The sequence below is a fragment of the Entelurus aequoreus genome, linkage group LG23 (genome assembly GCF_033978785.1).
Source record: "Entelurus aequoreus isolate RoL-2023_Sb linkage group LG23, RoL_Eaeq_v1.1, whole genome shotgun sequence".
NCBI classification, from domain to species: Eukaryota; Metazoa; Chordata; class Actinopteri; order Syngnathiformes; family Syngnathidae; genus Entelurus; species Entelurus aequoreus.
The window spans coordinates 22,423,693-22,437,570 of record NC_084753.1 but is presented as its reverse complement, the minus strand read 5'-3'; positions in this window follow the sequence as shown (position 1 = coordinate 22,437,570).

Below are 13,878 nucleotides of genomic sequence, written 5' to 3'. Positions count from 1 at the left end.
GCACCTGGCCACACCTGGTGTCAATCAGTCGGCTGCTATTTATACCTGCCTTGCCCTCCAGTCAGTGCTGGAGCATTTTCGCTGTATGCTGTGGACTACTAGCTGTATGCTACTAGCTGTAAGCTGTGGACTGCTTGCTGTCTCCAGTTCTCCCTGGTTCCTCGTCTCTTGTGAGCTGTTCCCTGGTTCCTGATTCTTGTTCCTGTTTGCTGTCTCCTGTTTTCCTGGTTCCTGGTTTGTGTTTTATCTGCATTTTTGGACATTAAATCATGTTTTCCTGCACCAAGCCTGCCATCTCTGCATCTTGGGGTTCGTCACCACCAATACTTGACAGAATACTCCAGCCAAATACGAACCCCACAGAGATTTCGATGGCGGAGAGGCTTGACAGGATTCTGGCGCTGATGGCTAAATTGAGGAAAAGTTTGGCCTCAATTCAAGCCCTCTTCCACCCATCCCTGTCGTCTGTGGGCCTATCTGGGGACGTCTTGGATCCGTCCCCTCAGCTGCGGCTGATTGGCACCTGGCCACACCTGGTGTCAATCAGTCGGTTGCTATTTATACCTGCCTTGCCCTCCAGTCAGTGCTGGAGTATTGTCGCTGTATGCTGTGGACTACTGGCTCTATGCTACTAGCTGTAAGCTGTGGTAAATGGTAAATGGGTTGTACTTGTATAACGCTTTTCTACTTTTTTTAAGATCCCCTGCTTGCTGTCTCCAGTTCTCCTTGGTTCCTCGTCTCTTGTGAGCTGTTCCCTGGTTCTTGATTTTTGTTCCTGTTTTCCTGGTTCCTGGTTTGTGTTTTACCTGCATTTTTGGACATTAAATCATGTTTTCCTGCACCAAGCCTGCCATCTCTGCATCTTGGGGTTCTTCACCACCAAAACTTGACAGTAATTTGGTATGGCAAAAACTTTGCATTTTATACAGTGTTATATTACAAAAAAAAATCACACACCAAATCCTAATGACATTTTTTTAGTTAGATATCATTACTTTTTGTTGTCCAAATCCTCATACAGATTATAAAAATATTTTGTCAGTGTGTTTATGTAACTCAAAAAACTAAATAAAATTAAAATTAAAATAATTCCCATGAGATCAATTTTAAGACGTTTTTGCTCAGTATTACCCATTATTAGTCCTCTGTGATGGGTCAATATTTGGCAACAGAGATTATTTTTATATACTGTTCCTTTGTGTGATTAAAAAAATACACACTCAAGTTCATAATGACAATAAAGGTCAAACATATTACATATTCTTTTTCCCCACTATAAGCAGATATACTAAAGTCAAGATAATATTTAGCCCTAACCTCCAAACTAAAAGAACATATTGTTATATAACATTTGTGTCAATTGTCTTTAGTCTGCCATTTTTTTGGGTGCAACTCTGAACACATTTGCAGGTATTTATGGAACAATGATGCTAGGTGATGCATGCTAGTGCTAAATTATGATGTTATGTCCAGTGGAACGCCCTGTGCCTTGCTAGGGTACAATAAACAAAACAAAAAAAATATTTTCAAAAGGCAGAGGGCAGCACGAGAATGCATTGTGCACCACCCAGCTTCATGCATGGGGCTTGAGGGTGCACCTTAAATTCAATTACTTCATGTCATGAAAAAAAGGCTTTATCCTTCTCCTTCTTAAAATTGCATTGTGTTTTTCATTGTTTTTGGACTCAATTATCATTCCACATCTGTTTTCGAAAATTGTTTTTTAATTCAAATGTTCGCTTTATCCTTTGGCCTGTTTTATCCAAATCCAAAAAGCCCACTTGGGGATTTGGGAGTGTTTATTTGTACTTTCTCTTCGCCTAGACATCCTTCTAATCATGACTGTTTTAAATAAAATTTCCGATGTTCTCTATCTCCAAAATTACGTCTAAGAGGACTTGTAAATTGGTCACAAATTTACAGCTATTTGTCTACCGGTGTTGCTGTTATACCACAGTGTACATTTTGTAAACTAAACCAAACACATTCAGTCGTTTGCAACTTTTGGAATGTAGTATGCATTCCAAGGAACTGGGAAATTTCAGATGACTGTCTAGGTATAAGCACAAGAGTTATATGGACTACAGAAATGGAGAATTATGGCAAATAACAAATGTTTTTGTCATGGCACAGGCTCGAACCCGCTTTTCCCCAGCAGCTGGGTCTGCCGGCACCTCCGCTGGCAGTGCGCCCAGACATGCCCCTACTCGCGCTGAGCGCAGCACGCCCACGCAGCGACAAGGCTGCAGACAATCGCAGATCAACGCACCTGGACCTAATGAGAGGGAACGACATAAAGACCAGCGGACCAAAGGAACCTTTGCCAGAACGTCGCTCATCTTCCCAGTAAGCATCACGTCTGGCATTCCCTCCCTTGTGCTTTGCTCGCCTTCTCTGTGCTCTTGCCGTGTCTCCCTCGTTCATGTCCCTTGTGTCTTCCCCGTCATCCATGATCGTGTTTTGCCTCTCGACATCCATCCGGATCTCTGACTGCCTTCCTTGATCCTCGACCCCTGCTCGGACACGGACTACGCTGCCACTCTCCTACCCTCGACTACTTGCCTGTTTACGGACTGCCTCTTCGCCTGCCTCCTTGATTCGACGAAGGATACATCCAACCCTCACAGACAACAACCTATGGTAACACTTACACAATTGATTCGACACATCGTCTACAGCCATTCACCTAGAGTAGCATACAGTCGCCACATACTCATCAAAGGTTTTAATAAACCTTGTAAACCGCAGTTCTGCCTTGGTTGTCGCCTCCTTCTCTTCTCAGTACATAACAGTTTTGTTTATATCATGTGTTCTGCACGTCTTACTTAATGACTAAAAGAAGACTTATCTTTTTTTTCTAAATTAAATTTTTTATTTAATGGCACATTGCTATGTCCCACAGGTTACTCTGGGTACTATTTACATCCACAGTGAAGGAAGGAATTCACTAGGAACGCACTCATGTGATTACTGTGATATTTTTTCTTCGTGTGCAATATGGATGGTAGTGTTTTTGTTTAATTTCATCTTTCATCTATAAGTATTAGTGCGCAAGTAGTATTAATTACTATTTTTGTTTGCTTTTCATTATGTTTTACTTCTGTTACTGTATGTAAAAACCTGCACTGCAACAACGTCATTACCCCATTGTGGGATAAATAAAAGTCTATCCTATCCTATTCTATCCTATCCTATCCTATATTATTTGGCATTTAAATGATAATAGAACCATTTCGGAACAGGTTACCAAAGCTTCTAATTTGGCTGCTGACTTAAAATTTTGGACACACCTTCTCATTCAATGCGTTTTCTTTATTTTCATGACTATTGTAGATTGTCACTGAAGGCATCAAAAATATGAATGAACACATGTGGAGTTATGGACTTAACAAAAAAAGGTGAACTAACTGAAAACATGTTTTATATTTTTGTTTCTTCAAAATAGCCACCCTTTGCTCTGATTACTGCTTTGCACACTCTTGGCATTCTCTCGATGAGCTCCAAGAGGTAGTCATCTGAAATGGTTTTCACTTCACAGGTGTGCTTGAAGCTCATCGAGAGAATGCCAAGAGTGTGCAAAGCAGTAATCAGAGCAAAGGGTGGCTATTTTGAAGAAACTAGAATATAAAACATGTTTTCAATTATTTCACCTTTTTTTGTTAAGTACATAACTCCACATGTGTTAGTTCATAGTTTTGATGCCTTCAGTGACAATCTACAATGTAAATAGTCATGAAAATAAAGAAAACGCATTGAATAAGGAGAAAGTGAGTCCAAACCTTTGGCCTGTACTGTATGTGGTAACTTAATAATACGCTATATTGCTTTGAGGACACATTTCTTTGCTTGATGCTGTCAAATTTGCAGGACACAGCTAGATTGTGTCATCAACATGCATTATCACTATATAACGATAGTGTTAGTTAAAAGCTCCATCGCTGGCAAAATGTTTAAGTTGCCTTTTCCGGTCACTCATTGTAGCTCCGTTGTTTGCTCCATGCAACTGTTACGTTTGACTTTCCTAATTCTTGCTTCTGTGTTTCCTGTGCTAAGTTTTGCCTTAGCTTCCACGTGCAATCGGCACGCATCCTTTTTGCTTGTTTTCGGTTTGTCTATGATTTATGAGAATAAATCATCTCCTACCTCACGCTGTCGTCCGGAGTAGTCCGTGTAGCATTGGAGGAACAATCCCGCAGCAAGCTGCAACCCCAACCGTGACAGAACGGAGCTACCAGAAGAGTTCCTTCGCCATGGACTCCAAGGAGGTGAATAAAGGTACGAGGAGGTTGTTAAAGGCGAGGGAGGACATCGCTACACTCCAGTATCGGACGCGTCAGCGAGGACGGAAGTCGCTTCGCTACCGGGACGCGCCGCTCCCTCAGACGCCTCCTCCGGCACACAGCATGCCTCAAGCAGCCCACTCCTCCCCTCAGTTGTTTGTTAATCCCGTGTCCAGTTTTGCTAAACAATTTTTAGATTGGGCTGCAAGCCAAATTAACTCTGACAACAACTCCACTTTAAATGACGTCACTAAACCGGCGCGCGAAGATAACGTCACTCCGCCGGCATCTCCAAGGGAAGTCACTGATAAAAATTTTCTTTTTTTGCCTTCTGTCTCCCTTGGTCAGCCACCTCCTAAAGACTTTATGCCAAAAATAAAGCATAATCAGAACAGTTTTTTGAACACTAGGTCTTGTAAATCCCAGTCACCTGATTTTTGGACTCCGTCCCTAAAGACTCATGCCCCGCCCAAGTCAGTGACTTTTTCCTCTCATCCTCCCAAAAGACCTCAGGGGGGGATGGGAAAAGACATTTTGGACAATTTAGAGGGGAGGACTTTGCCCCCCGCCTGACCTCCCGCCACCCACCCTTAAAGACTGTTCCGGAGCGCGTCTGGTATCCGCCCCTTGAGGGGGGGGCTGGGGCCGGGAGCTGTGCTGGTGGGGCTGCTGGGCTGCGCCCAGCCAGGCAGCAACCTCCATCCCGGCCGCCACCACCAGTCTTTCGGCCTGCCAAGCCGCAACCTCCAGCCCGTCCTCCACCACCAGTCCGTCGGCATGCCAAACCGCAACCCCCAGCTAGACCACCTCTGCCATGCTCATGGCTAACCTCAGCCCGGGTGGGCCTGCAGACGCTACCAGCATCTCCGGTGGGCCTGCAGACGCCACCAGCATCTCCGGTGGGCCTGCAGGCGCCACCAGCATCTCCGGTGGGCCTGCAGGCGCCACCATCTCCAGTACCCGTACCTGCTCCTCGGCTGGCACCCGTACCTGCTCCTCGGCTGGCACCCGTACCTGCTCCTCGGCTGGCGCCCGTACCTGCACCTCGGCTGGCGCCCGTACCTGCACCTCGGCTGGCGCCCGTACCTGCACCTCGGCTGGCGCCCGTACCTGCACCCCGGCTGGCGCCCGTAACTGCACCCCGGCAGGCGCCCGTACCTGCACCCAGGCAGGCGCCCGTACCTGCACCCCGCCAGACGCCCGTACCTGCACCTCGCCAGACGCCCGTACCTGCACCTCGCCAGACGCCCGCACCTGCACCTCGCCAGACGCCCGCACCTGCACCTCGCCAGACGCCCGCACCTGCACCACGGCAGACGCCCGCACCTGCTCCTCGGCAGACGCCCGCACCTGCTCCTCGGCAGACGCCCGCACCTGCACCCCGGCAGACGCCCGCACCTGCACCCCGGCAGACGCCTGCTCCTCGCAAAGCGCCAGTACCTGCTCCTCGCCAGGCACCTGTACGGGCGTCCAAGCCTGCCATGAAGGCGTCGAGTCCTCCGCCTCGCCGTCGGCCACGGATGTGGCCGCTCCCTGGTCGCCCGCCTCGTCTGCTGCAGCGGCGTTCCACTCGCCGCCGCCACTTGACTTTGCCTCGGTGGATTCGGGGACACTTGGCCTGGCGACCCACCTCCAAGTCCTCCCTCCGCCCGCCCGTGACTTTTGACCCTGCTTGTTTCGTTTTTTTTTATGGACATCTGGTATCTGTCCTTGAGGAGGGGGTTCTGTCATGATCCTGGGTCCGGATCATGTTTGTTTTGTGTTTTCTGTTAGTTTTGGACTTCCTTGGTTGTTTTGTGCACTTCAGGAGTTTGTTTTGGTTGTCATGGTCACTCTTTGTGTGCACCTGTCTCTGATTAGTGCTCGCCCGCTCACCTGCTTCCCGAGCGCTAATCAGAGACATTATTTAAGTTGCCTTTTCCAGTCACTCATTGTAGCTCCGTTGTTTGCTCCATGCAACTGTTACGTTTGACTTTCCTAATTCTTGCTTCTGTGTTTCCTGTGCTAAGTTTTGCCTTAGCTTCCACGTGCAATCGGCACGCATCCTTTTTGCTTGTTTTCGGTTTGTCTATGATTTATGAGAATAAATCATCTCCTACCTCACGCTGTCGTCCGGAGTAGTCCGTGTAGCATTGGAGGAACGATCCCGCAGCAAGCTGCAACCCCAACCGTGACAAGACCTGTCTCCCATTGAAAATGTGTGGCGTAATATGAAGCTTAAAATAGGGCAACAGAGACCCCGGACTGTTGAACAACTTAAGCTGTACATCAAGCAAGAATGGGAAAGAATTCCATGTGAAAAGCTTAAAAAATTGGTCTCCTCAGTTCCCAAACGTTTACTGAGTGTTGTTAAAAGGAAAGGCCATGTAACACAGTGGTAAAAATGCTCCAGTGCCAACTTTTTTGCAATGTGTTGCTGCCATTAAATTCTAAGTTAATGGTTATTTGCAACAAAAAAAAAAAAAAGTTTCCCAGTTCGAACATGAAATATCTTGTCTTTGCAGTCTATTCAAATGGATATAAGTTGAAAAGGATTTGCAAATCATTGTATTCTGTTTTTATTTACGAATTACACAACGTGCTAACATCACTGGTTTTGTAAAATGTGACTGTTACCATAAAAAAAACTGTTACGTTTCAGTACGGGTGTTGTTGGTCTGCAGCCCAGGATGCAGAGACGGCAGGCAGAGTGAAGGTAAACATGTATTTTAGGACAAAAACAAAAATAGTGCCACAGAGAAGTGCACAGAACGCATAATGGAACACTATGCAGCATGAGTGTACAAACCACAATGATATGTCCTACAGTGCTGGCATAAAAAGCATCCTGATTGGCAACCAGGAATAGGTGTGTCCTGACTGGCTATCAGAATCAAGTGAGGGAGCCAGTGCTCAGACAGAAGTAGTGGCAACAAGGGGGAAAACAGGGAAAATGGAACAAAACTAAAAGCGGTGGACAAAAAATAAAACAAAATACCAGAGACTAATAAAGATTGTCGTTTAAAAAAAAAATATATACAGCAAATAAAATATTTTTTGCAAGAATCTGCAGGAATGTACAGTAATTCATGATGCGGTTTATTGCATTTAAGTGACATCACTATCTGTTTTGTTACAAAGCTGAATTGTTTCTCTCCATGCCACCTGACAGATGCTGTTGTTATGCAATCTGTTGTGCCCTTTTCCTTCTCTTATCTTTTTTTTTTTACTCAAACTTTGAACTTGTTAGACTTTAGCTGAACAGAAAACCTATCTTCAAAAAAAAAAAAAAAAAAGTCCTGCGTCACGCATCATCTGAAGGAGTTGAATCCAAGGACAGCGGCGTTGTTTACATGCGTGTAGCACATTGTCTGATGAGTGGCGCAATCTGTTTCCACTTATTTGAGGAAGGAGAGAGAAGGGATTAGGGTCCAAAGGGGAGCGCAGTAGACACAAACACGTAGAGGCTATTAAGCGCCATTCCCCTGGGCCCATCCTCCTGTGTTGAATTCCCAACTTGACAAATATATTCTCCAATTCGACGTGACACGGCATACTCAAAATGATTTTGTTTTTTACTGAGTCATTCACAATAATTAATTTCCATCCCGGAGACGTGAATGTAACCGGCAGACTCAATTTAAATGGAAGGCTTGCAAATGAAAGCATCTAATTTCCGCAGGCATCTTTTGCTTGCTGTTATTGTGTTGAGTGTGATGAAAAGTAGCGCTAATCAACCATAATGGATGCAGCACTAATAGGTCGCCTTGCTCTCAATTAGTGAAAGTCTATTTATCACAAGCTCTTCTTACAGTAGGCTAGAAAACTTTTTTTTTTTTAAAGCTGTGTTTTGTCAGGGTAAATCCACACAGTCTGTTGGCTTAAACACTTTAGAAGCACTCTTTTACACTTAAATTGTAGTATTTGTTCCATTAAAACATTAATTTACTTCTAACATTATTTTCATTTCTAGGGTGTCTCTTGGCTGCACGCTTCCAGTACGTGCATGTTAGATTTGTTTGTTCAATAGGCTGCAGGTTCTATGTGCTGCTATGTCAATTCTAATCTTCTCAGAGCATTCAAAATCAAGAGCGCAGGCCCATTAAACCTGTGTTTCTTAACCACAGGGCCGCTACGAAATATCTATTTCTCAGCTGTTGTCCGTATTGGCCTTGGCGATTTTCAGTTGTAACAAAATTATCCACCACATGTGGCAGTAATGAAAACATCAAACAAACAGAAGAAGTCTGAAGGAGTTTCTTCAGTGCAAAAATTATGACTACAGTGGTGAGACTGTATTTTCATTTGCACTTAAATTTTATTGACAGTTTCGTTAGGAAACATATATTTATTATTTAATCAGAATCAGAAATACTTTAATAATCCCAGAGGAGGAATTAAGATTTCAAGATCTTCCCATTCAAGATCAGACAAACATTACAGGGAGACAGAACTGGATCGCTGACGGGTCTGCCAACTTCCGGCGCTCCTTACAAAAAAGGTGAGAAACAGGTAAACGCTGGGGAGGGGGAGGGGAGAAAAAAAAATTCAGTCTAAGCCTGGTCCCCTGGAGAGGGGGTCCAGACTGAGGCCAAGAAAAAAAACCTCATAGCCATAGCACATAATAAACATGTGTGTAAGATCAAAAAACACAAAGGACATTGAAGACATTAAAAGAGCAGAGCTGATGCAACCAGCCACTTCTATTCACAGCCACAAAAGTAAAACAACAACAAAAAAAACAAAAAACATATACACTGTGGTGGCCTCTTCGGTGTTCCACGCCATCGTCTGCTGGAGTGGGGGGAGCATGGCCAGAGACAGGAGACAGGAGCAGACCCAACGAAGCAACCAAGACCCAACAAAGCAACCACCCTCGGCCGCCCACCAACTCTCGGCCAGTGTCTAGTCTGCATGGATGAGGTAGGATGCGTCTAAGGAGACCAAGGTGTCCGATACCTGCTCATTCAGCCAAGACACTGTTAAACTTGTCCGTCCCGGTGCTCAGCGCCAACTCCGCAGCCCTGTCTCTTCAGCGCATCTCCTCCAGTCTCTCCAAACTGACTCTGGTGTGGCAGAGACCCAGCAGCTGGTCTCCATTTATTTAGTTTATAAACTTTACCACAACTCAAATGTATGTAAATGTATTTTGCAGCAGTTATTTATGAGTCCCTTCATATTCAGTATATCAGGTTCGTACCTATTTTTCTAATCAGCCTGACCAAAACCAAAGGTTTACATGTTAAATAAATAATAATCTTTGTGATTATACATGGTTTTATACAATTTGAAAAGGTTGTAAACTGTGAGTAAATTAGATTCAATCACGAGTAAGATTACTAATTTAGGGTTAATATTTGAGTTGGCCCCAGGGCCTACAGTAGTGGAAAAGTGGGGCCCGAGGGTCAAAAAGGTTAAGAAACCCTGCCTTAAAATATGTTAGGAATGGGGCCGTTTATTTCCCCAATGAGATTTCAGATTCACCTCGGTTGCCACATGCTCTCAACCTGTTGGTGACCCCAGCAACAACAGACTCGCACCACCGGCTGATAACCCACCCTGCTGATGTGAGGAAGAACCCGCAAAAATCTGCAGTCCCAGAAAACATCCCAGGGCGGGTACTGAGGGAGTGTGCCCACCGATTGACTGAGGTTGTACGGGACATTTTTAGCACCTCGTTCCAACTATCCTTCTGTTCCTCTGTTTGAAGACAGTGTCCATCCTTCCTGTACCAAAGAGCAAAGTGACAGGCCTGATTGACGGATGGGCCAGATTGATCACTAGTACCAAGAACCACCCCACTGCTGAGTAGCCCACACAGCCCTCACCCACCTGGAGAGCAGGAACTCCTATGTCCACCTGCTCCTCCAGACTTCACCTCTGCCTTCAACATCATCATCCCACAGACCCTGGTGAAGGAGCTGGACATGCCAAAGCTGAAGTCCTCACTGGGGAACAGGGTCCTGGACATCCTGACCAACAGACCACATACTGTCAGGATCCACAACACCTCCCCAGAGATGTGCGCTGAGCCCCTTCCTCATCAGACTACTGATCTATGACTGCACTGCTAAACATCTCAGCTGTCACATTGTAAAGTTTGCAGTAGCATAGTGGGACGCATCAACGATGAGTTCGAGAACAGAGAGAAGATAGAACATCTGGTGGCTTGGTGCAGAAGCATTAACCTTTGCATGGATTTAAAAAAGAACCAAGAAGATAGTGGTGAACTTCAGGAAGGTCAGCTGGGAAAGTGGTTTCCATCTTGAGGTATCTTGGAATTCAACAGGGACCACACCTGGAGCCACACGACTTCATGTCTGCTCAGGAAGGCACACCAGCATCTCTACTTCCTAAGGAAGCACCGTCAGCACCAGCATAACAATGTGACACAGCAACTACAGGGCTCTCTACATCTCCAAGGATCCCACCCACCCTGCACATCCTTTCTTTGACCCCATCCCCTGAGACATGGTGCTACGGAGCATCCATAGCAGGACTACCAGATTGAGGAACAGCTTCTTTCTAAGCTGTTAGACTGCCGAACTCTGCGTTGCAGCAATAGTGTTGTGTTTTATCGTTCTCCTGCCTTCTCCTTTATTGTGACGTCTGCATTTGTTCCTATGGTCTTTGTCTTCAGTTCATTCGAGGGGCGGACTTTGAGGCACACCTGCAACTAATTAGCCTGTTAGTATTTAAGCTTAAATTGTCACTGACAGCTTGGCCTCCTGAACTCCTCACATCTCATGCGCCCGCTTCGCCTCGCCAGTCCTGGTACGTTGGTCGCTCCTTAGTCCTGATATACCTAACCTCTTTGTGTTTTCTTCCTAGCCTCCCTGAGGTAGAGAGGATATCTTTTGTTGGACTTTTTTCTATGGTCAGTGCGCCCCAGGCCTATCCCCCTGTCGACCTTTGAGGAACCTGTTTTGGTCTGTGATACATGCTGTGCGCTTCTGCACCATCGCCTTTTGGTTCCCCTTTTTTGACTAATTAAAATATTTCATTTTTGTAATTCAACCTTTCCTCCCGTCTCTGCATCCTGGGGTCAACACCTTGACCGATACCTTAACAAATAGATAACATTCCCTCTCACCCACCCAGCCATAGTATTCATCCCCAATATTAGAAATGCCTCTCTCTGTTGCATTTGTGTATATTATTGATGGTTTGTACAAACCCCGTTTCCATATGAGTTGGGAAATTGTGTTAGATGTAAATATAAACGGAATGCAATGATTTGCAAATCATTTTCAAACCATAGTCAGTTGAATATGCTACAAAGACAACATATTTGATATATTATATATATATTGATTTTTTTTTTTTGCAAATAATCATTAACTTTAGAATTTGATGCCAGCAACACGTGACAAAGAAGTTGGGAAAGGTGGCAACAAATACTGATAAAGTTGAGGAATGCTCATCAAACACTTATTTGGAACATCCCACAGGTGAACAGGCAAATTAGGAACAGGTGGGTGCCATGACTGGGTATAAAAGTAAATTCCACGAAATGCTCAGTCATTCACAAACAAGGATGGGGCGAGGGTCACCACTTTGTCAACAAATGCGTGAGCAAATTGTTGAACAGTTTAAGAAAAACCTTTCTCAAGCAGCTATTGCAAGGAATTTAGGGATTTCACCATCTACGGCCCGTAATATCATCAAAGGGTTCAGAGAATCTGGAGAAATCACTGCACGTAAGCAGCTAAGCACGTGACCTTCGATCCCTCAGGCTGTACTGCATCAACAAGCGACATCAGTGTGTAAAGGATATCACCACATGGGCTCAGGAACACTTCAGAAACCCACTGTCAGTAACTACAGTTGGTCGCTACATCTGTAAGTGCAAGTTAAAACTCTCCTATGCAAGGCGTAAAACCGTTTATCAACAACACCCAGAAACGCCGTCGGCTTCGCTGGGCCTGAGCTCATCTAAGATGGACTGATACAAAGTGGAAAAGTGTTCTGTGGTCTGACGAGTCCACATTTCAAATTGTTTTTGGAAACTGTGGACGTCGTGTCCTCCGGACCAAAGAGGAAAAGAACCATCCGGATTGTTATAGGCGCAAAGTTGAAAAGCCAGCATCTGTGATGGTATGGGAGTGTATTAGTGCCCAAGACATGGGTAACTTACACAACTGTGAAGGCGCCATTAATGCTGAAAGGTACATACAGGTTTTGGAGCAACATATGCTGCCATCCAAGCAACGTTACCATGGACGCCCCTGCTTATTTCAGCAAGACAATGCCAAGCCACGTGTTACATAAACGTGGCTTCATAGTAAAAGAGTGCACGTACTAGACTGGCCTGCCTGTAGTCCAGACCTGTCTCCCATTGAAAATGTGTGGCGCATTATGAAGCCTAAAATACCACAACGGAGACCCCCGGACTGTTGAACAACTTAAGCTGTACATCAAGCAAGAATGGGAAATAATTCCACCTGAGAAGCTTAAAAAATGTGTCTCCTCAGTTCCCAAACGTTTACTGAGTGTTGTTAAAAGGAAAGGCCATGTAACACAGTGGTGAACATGCCCTTTCCCAACTACTTTGGCACGTGTTGCAGCCATGAAATTCTAAGTTAATTATTATTTGCAAAAAAAAAAAAAAGTTTATAAATTTAGCTCCAGCCTATCTCGCCGATTGTATTGTACCATATGTCCCGACAAGAAATCTGCGTTCAAAGAACTCCGGCTTATTAGTGATTCCCAGAGCCAAAAAAAAGTCTGCGGGCTATAGAGCGTTTTCTATTCCGGCTCCAGTACTCTGGAATGCCCTCCCAGTAACAGTTAGAGATGCTACCTCAGTAGAAGCATTTAAGTCCCATCTTAAAAGCCTTTAAATAGACCCCCCCTTCTTTAGACCAGTTGATCTGCCGTTTCTTTTCTTCTCTCCTCTTCTCCCCTGTCCCTTGCGAGGGGGAGTTGCATAGGTCCGGTGGCCATGGATGAAGTGCTGGCTGTCCAGAGCCGGGACCCCGGGTGGACCACTAGCCTGTGCATCGGTTGGGGACATCTCTGCGCTGCTGACCCGTCTCCGCTCGGGATGGTTTCCTGTTGGCCCCGCTGTGGACTGGACTCCCGCTGATGTGTTGGATCCACTGTGGACTGGACTTTCACAATGTTATGTCAGACCCACTCGACATCCGTTGCTTTCGGTCTCCCCTAGAGGGGGGGGGGGGGGGGGGGGGGTTACCCACATATGCGGTCCTCTCCAAGGTTTCTCATAGTCATTCACCGACGTCCCACTGGGGTGAGTTTTTCCTTGCCCGTATGTGGGCTCTGTACCGAGGATGTCGTTGTGGCTTGTACAGCCCTTTGAGACACTTGTGATTTAGGGCTATATAAATAAACATTGATTGATTGATTGAAATTTGAACATCAAATATCTTGTCTTTGTAGTGCATTCAATTGAATATGGGTTGAAAAGGATTTGCAAATCATTGTATTCCATTTATATTTACATCTGACACAATTTCCCAACTCATATGGAAACGGGGTTTGTATAATTGTGACATAGGTTAAGTCCCCACTCAAGGCTTGGCTACTGAATGATACTGTAAGTTGTCTTGATTCTAGCCAAACAATACACGGTGTATGCAAATAACGTGTAAATACA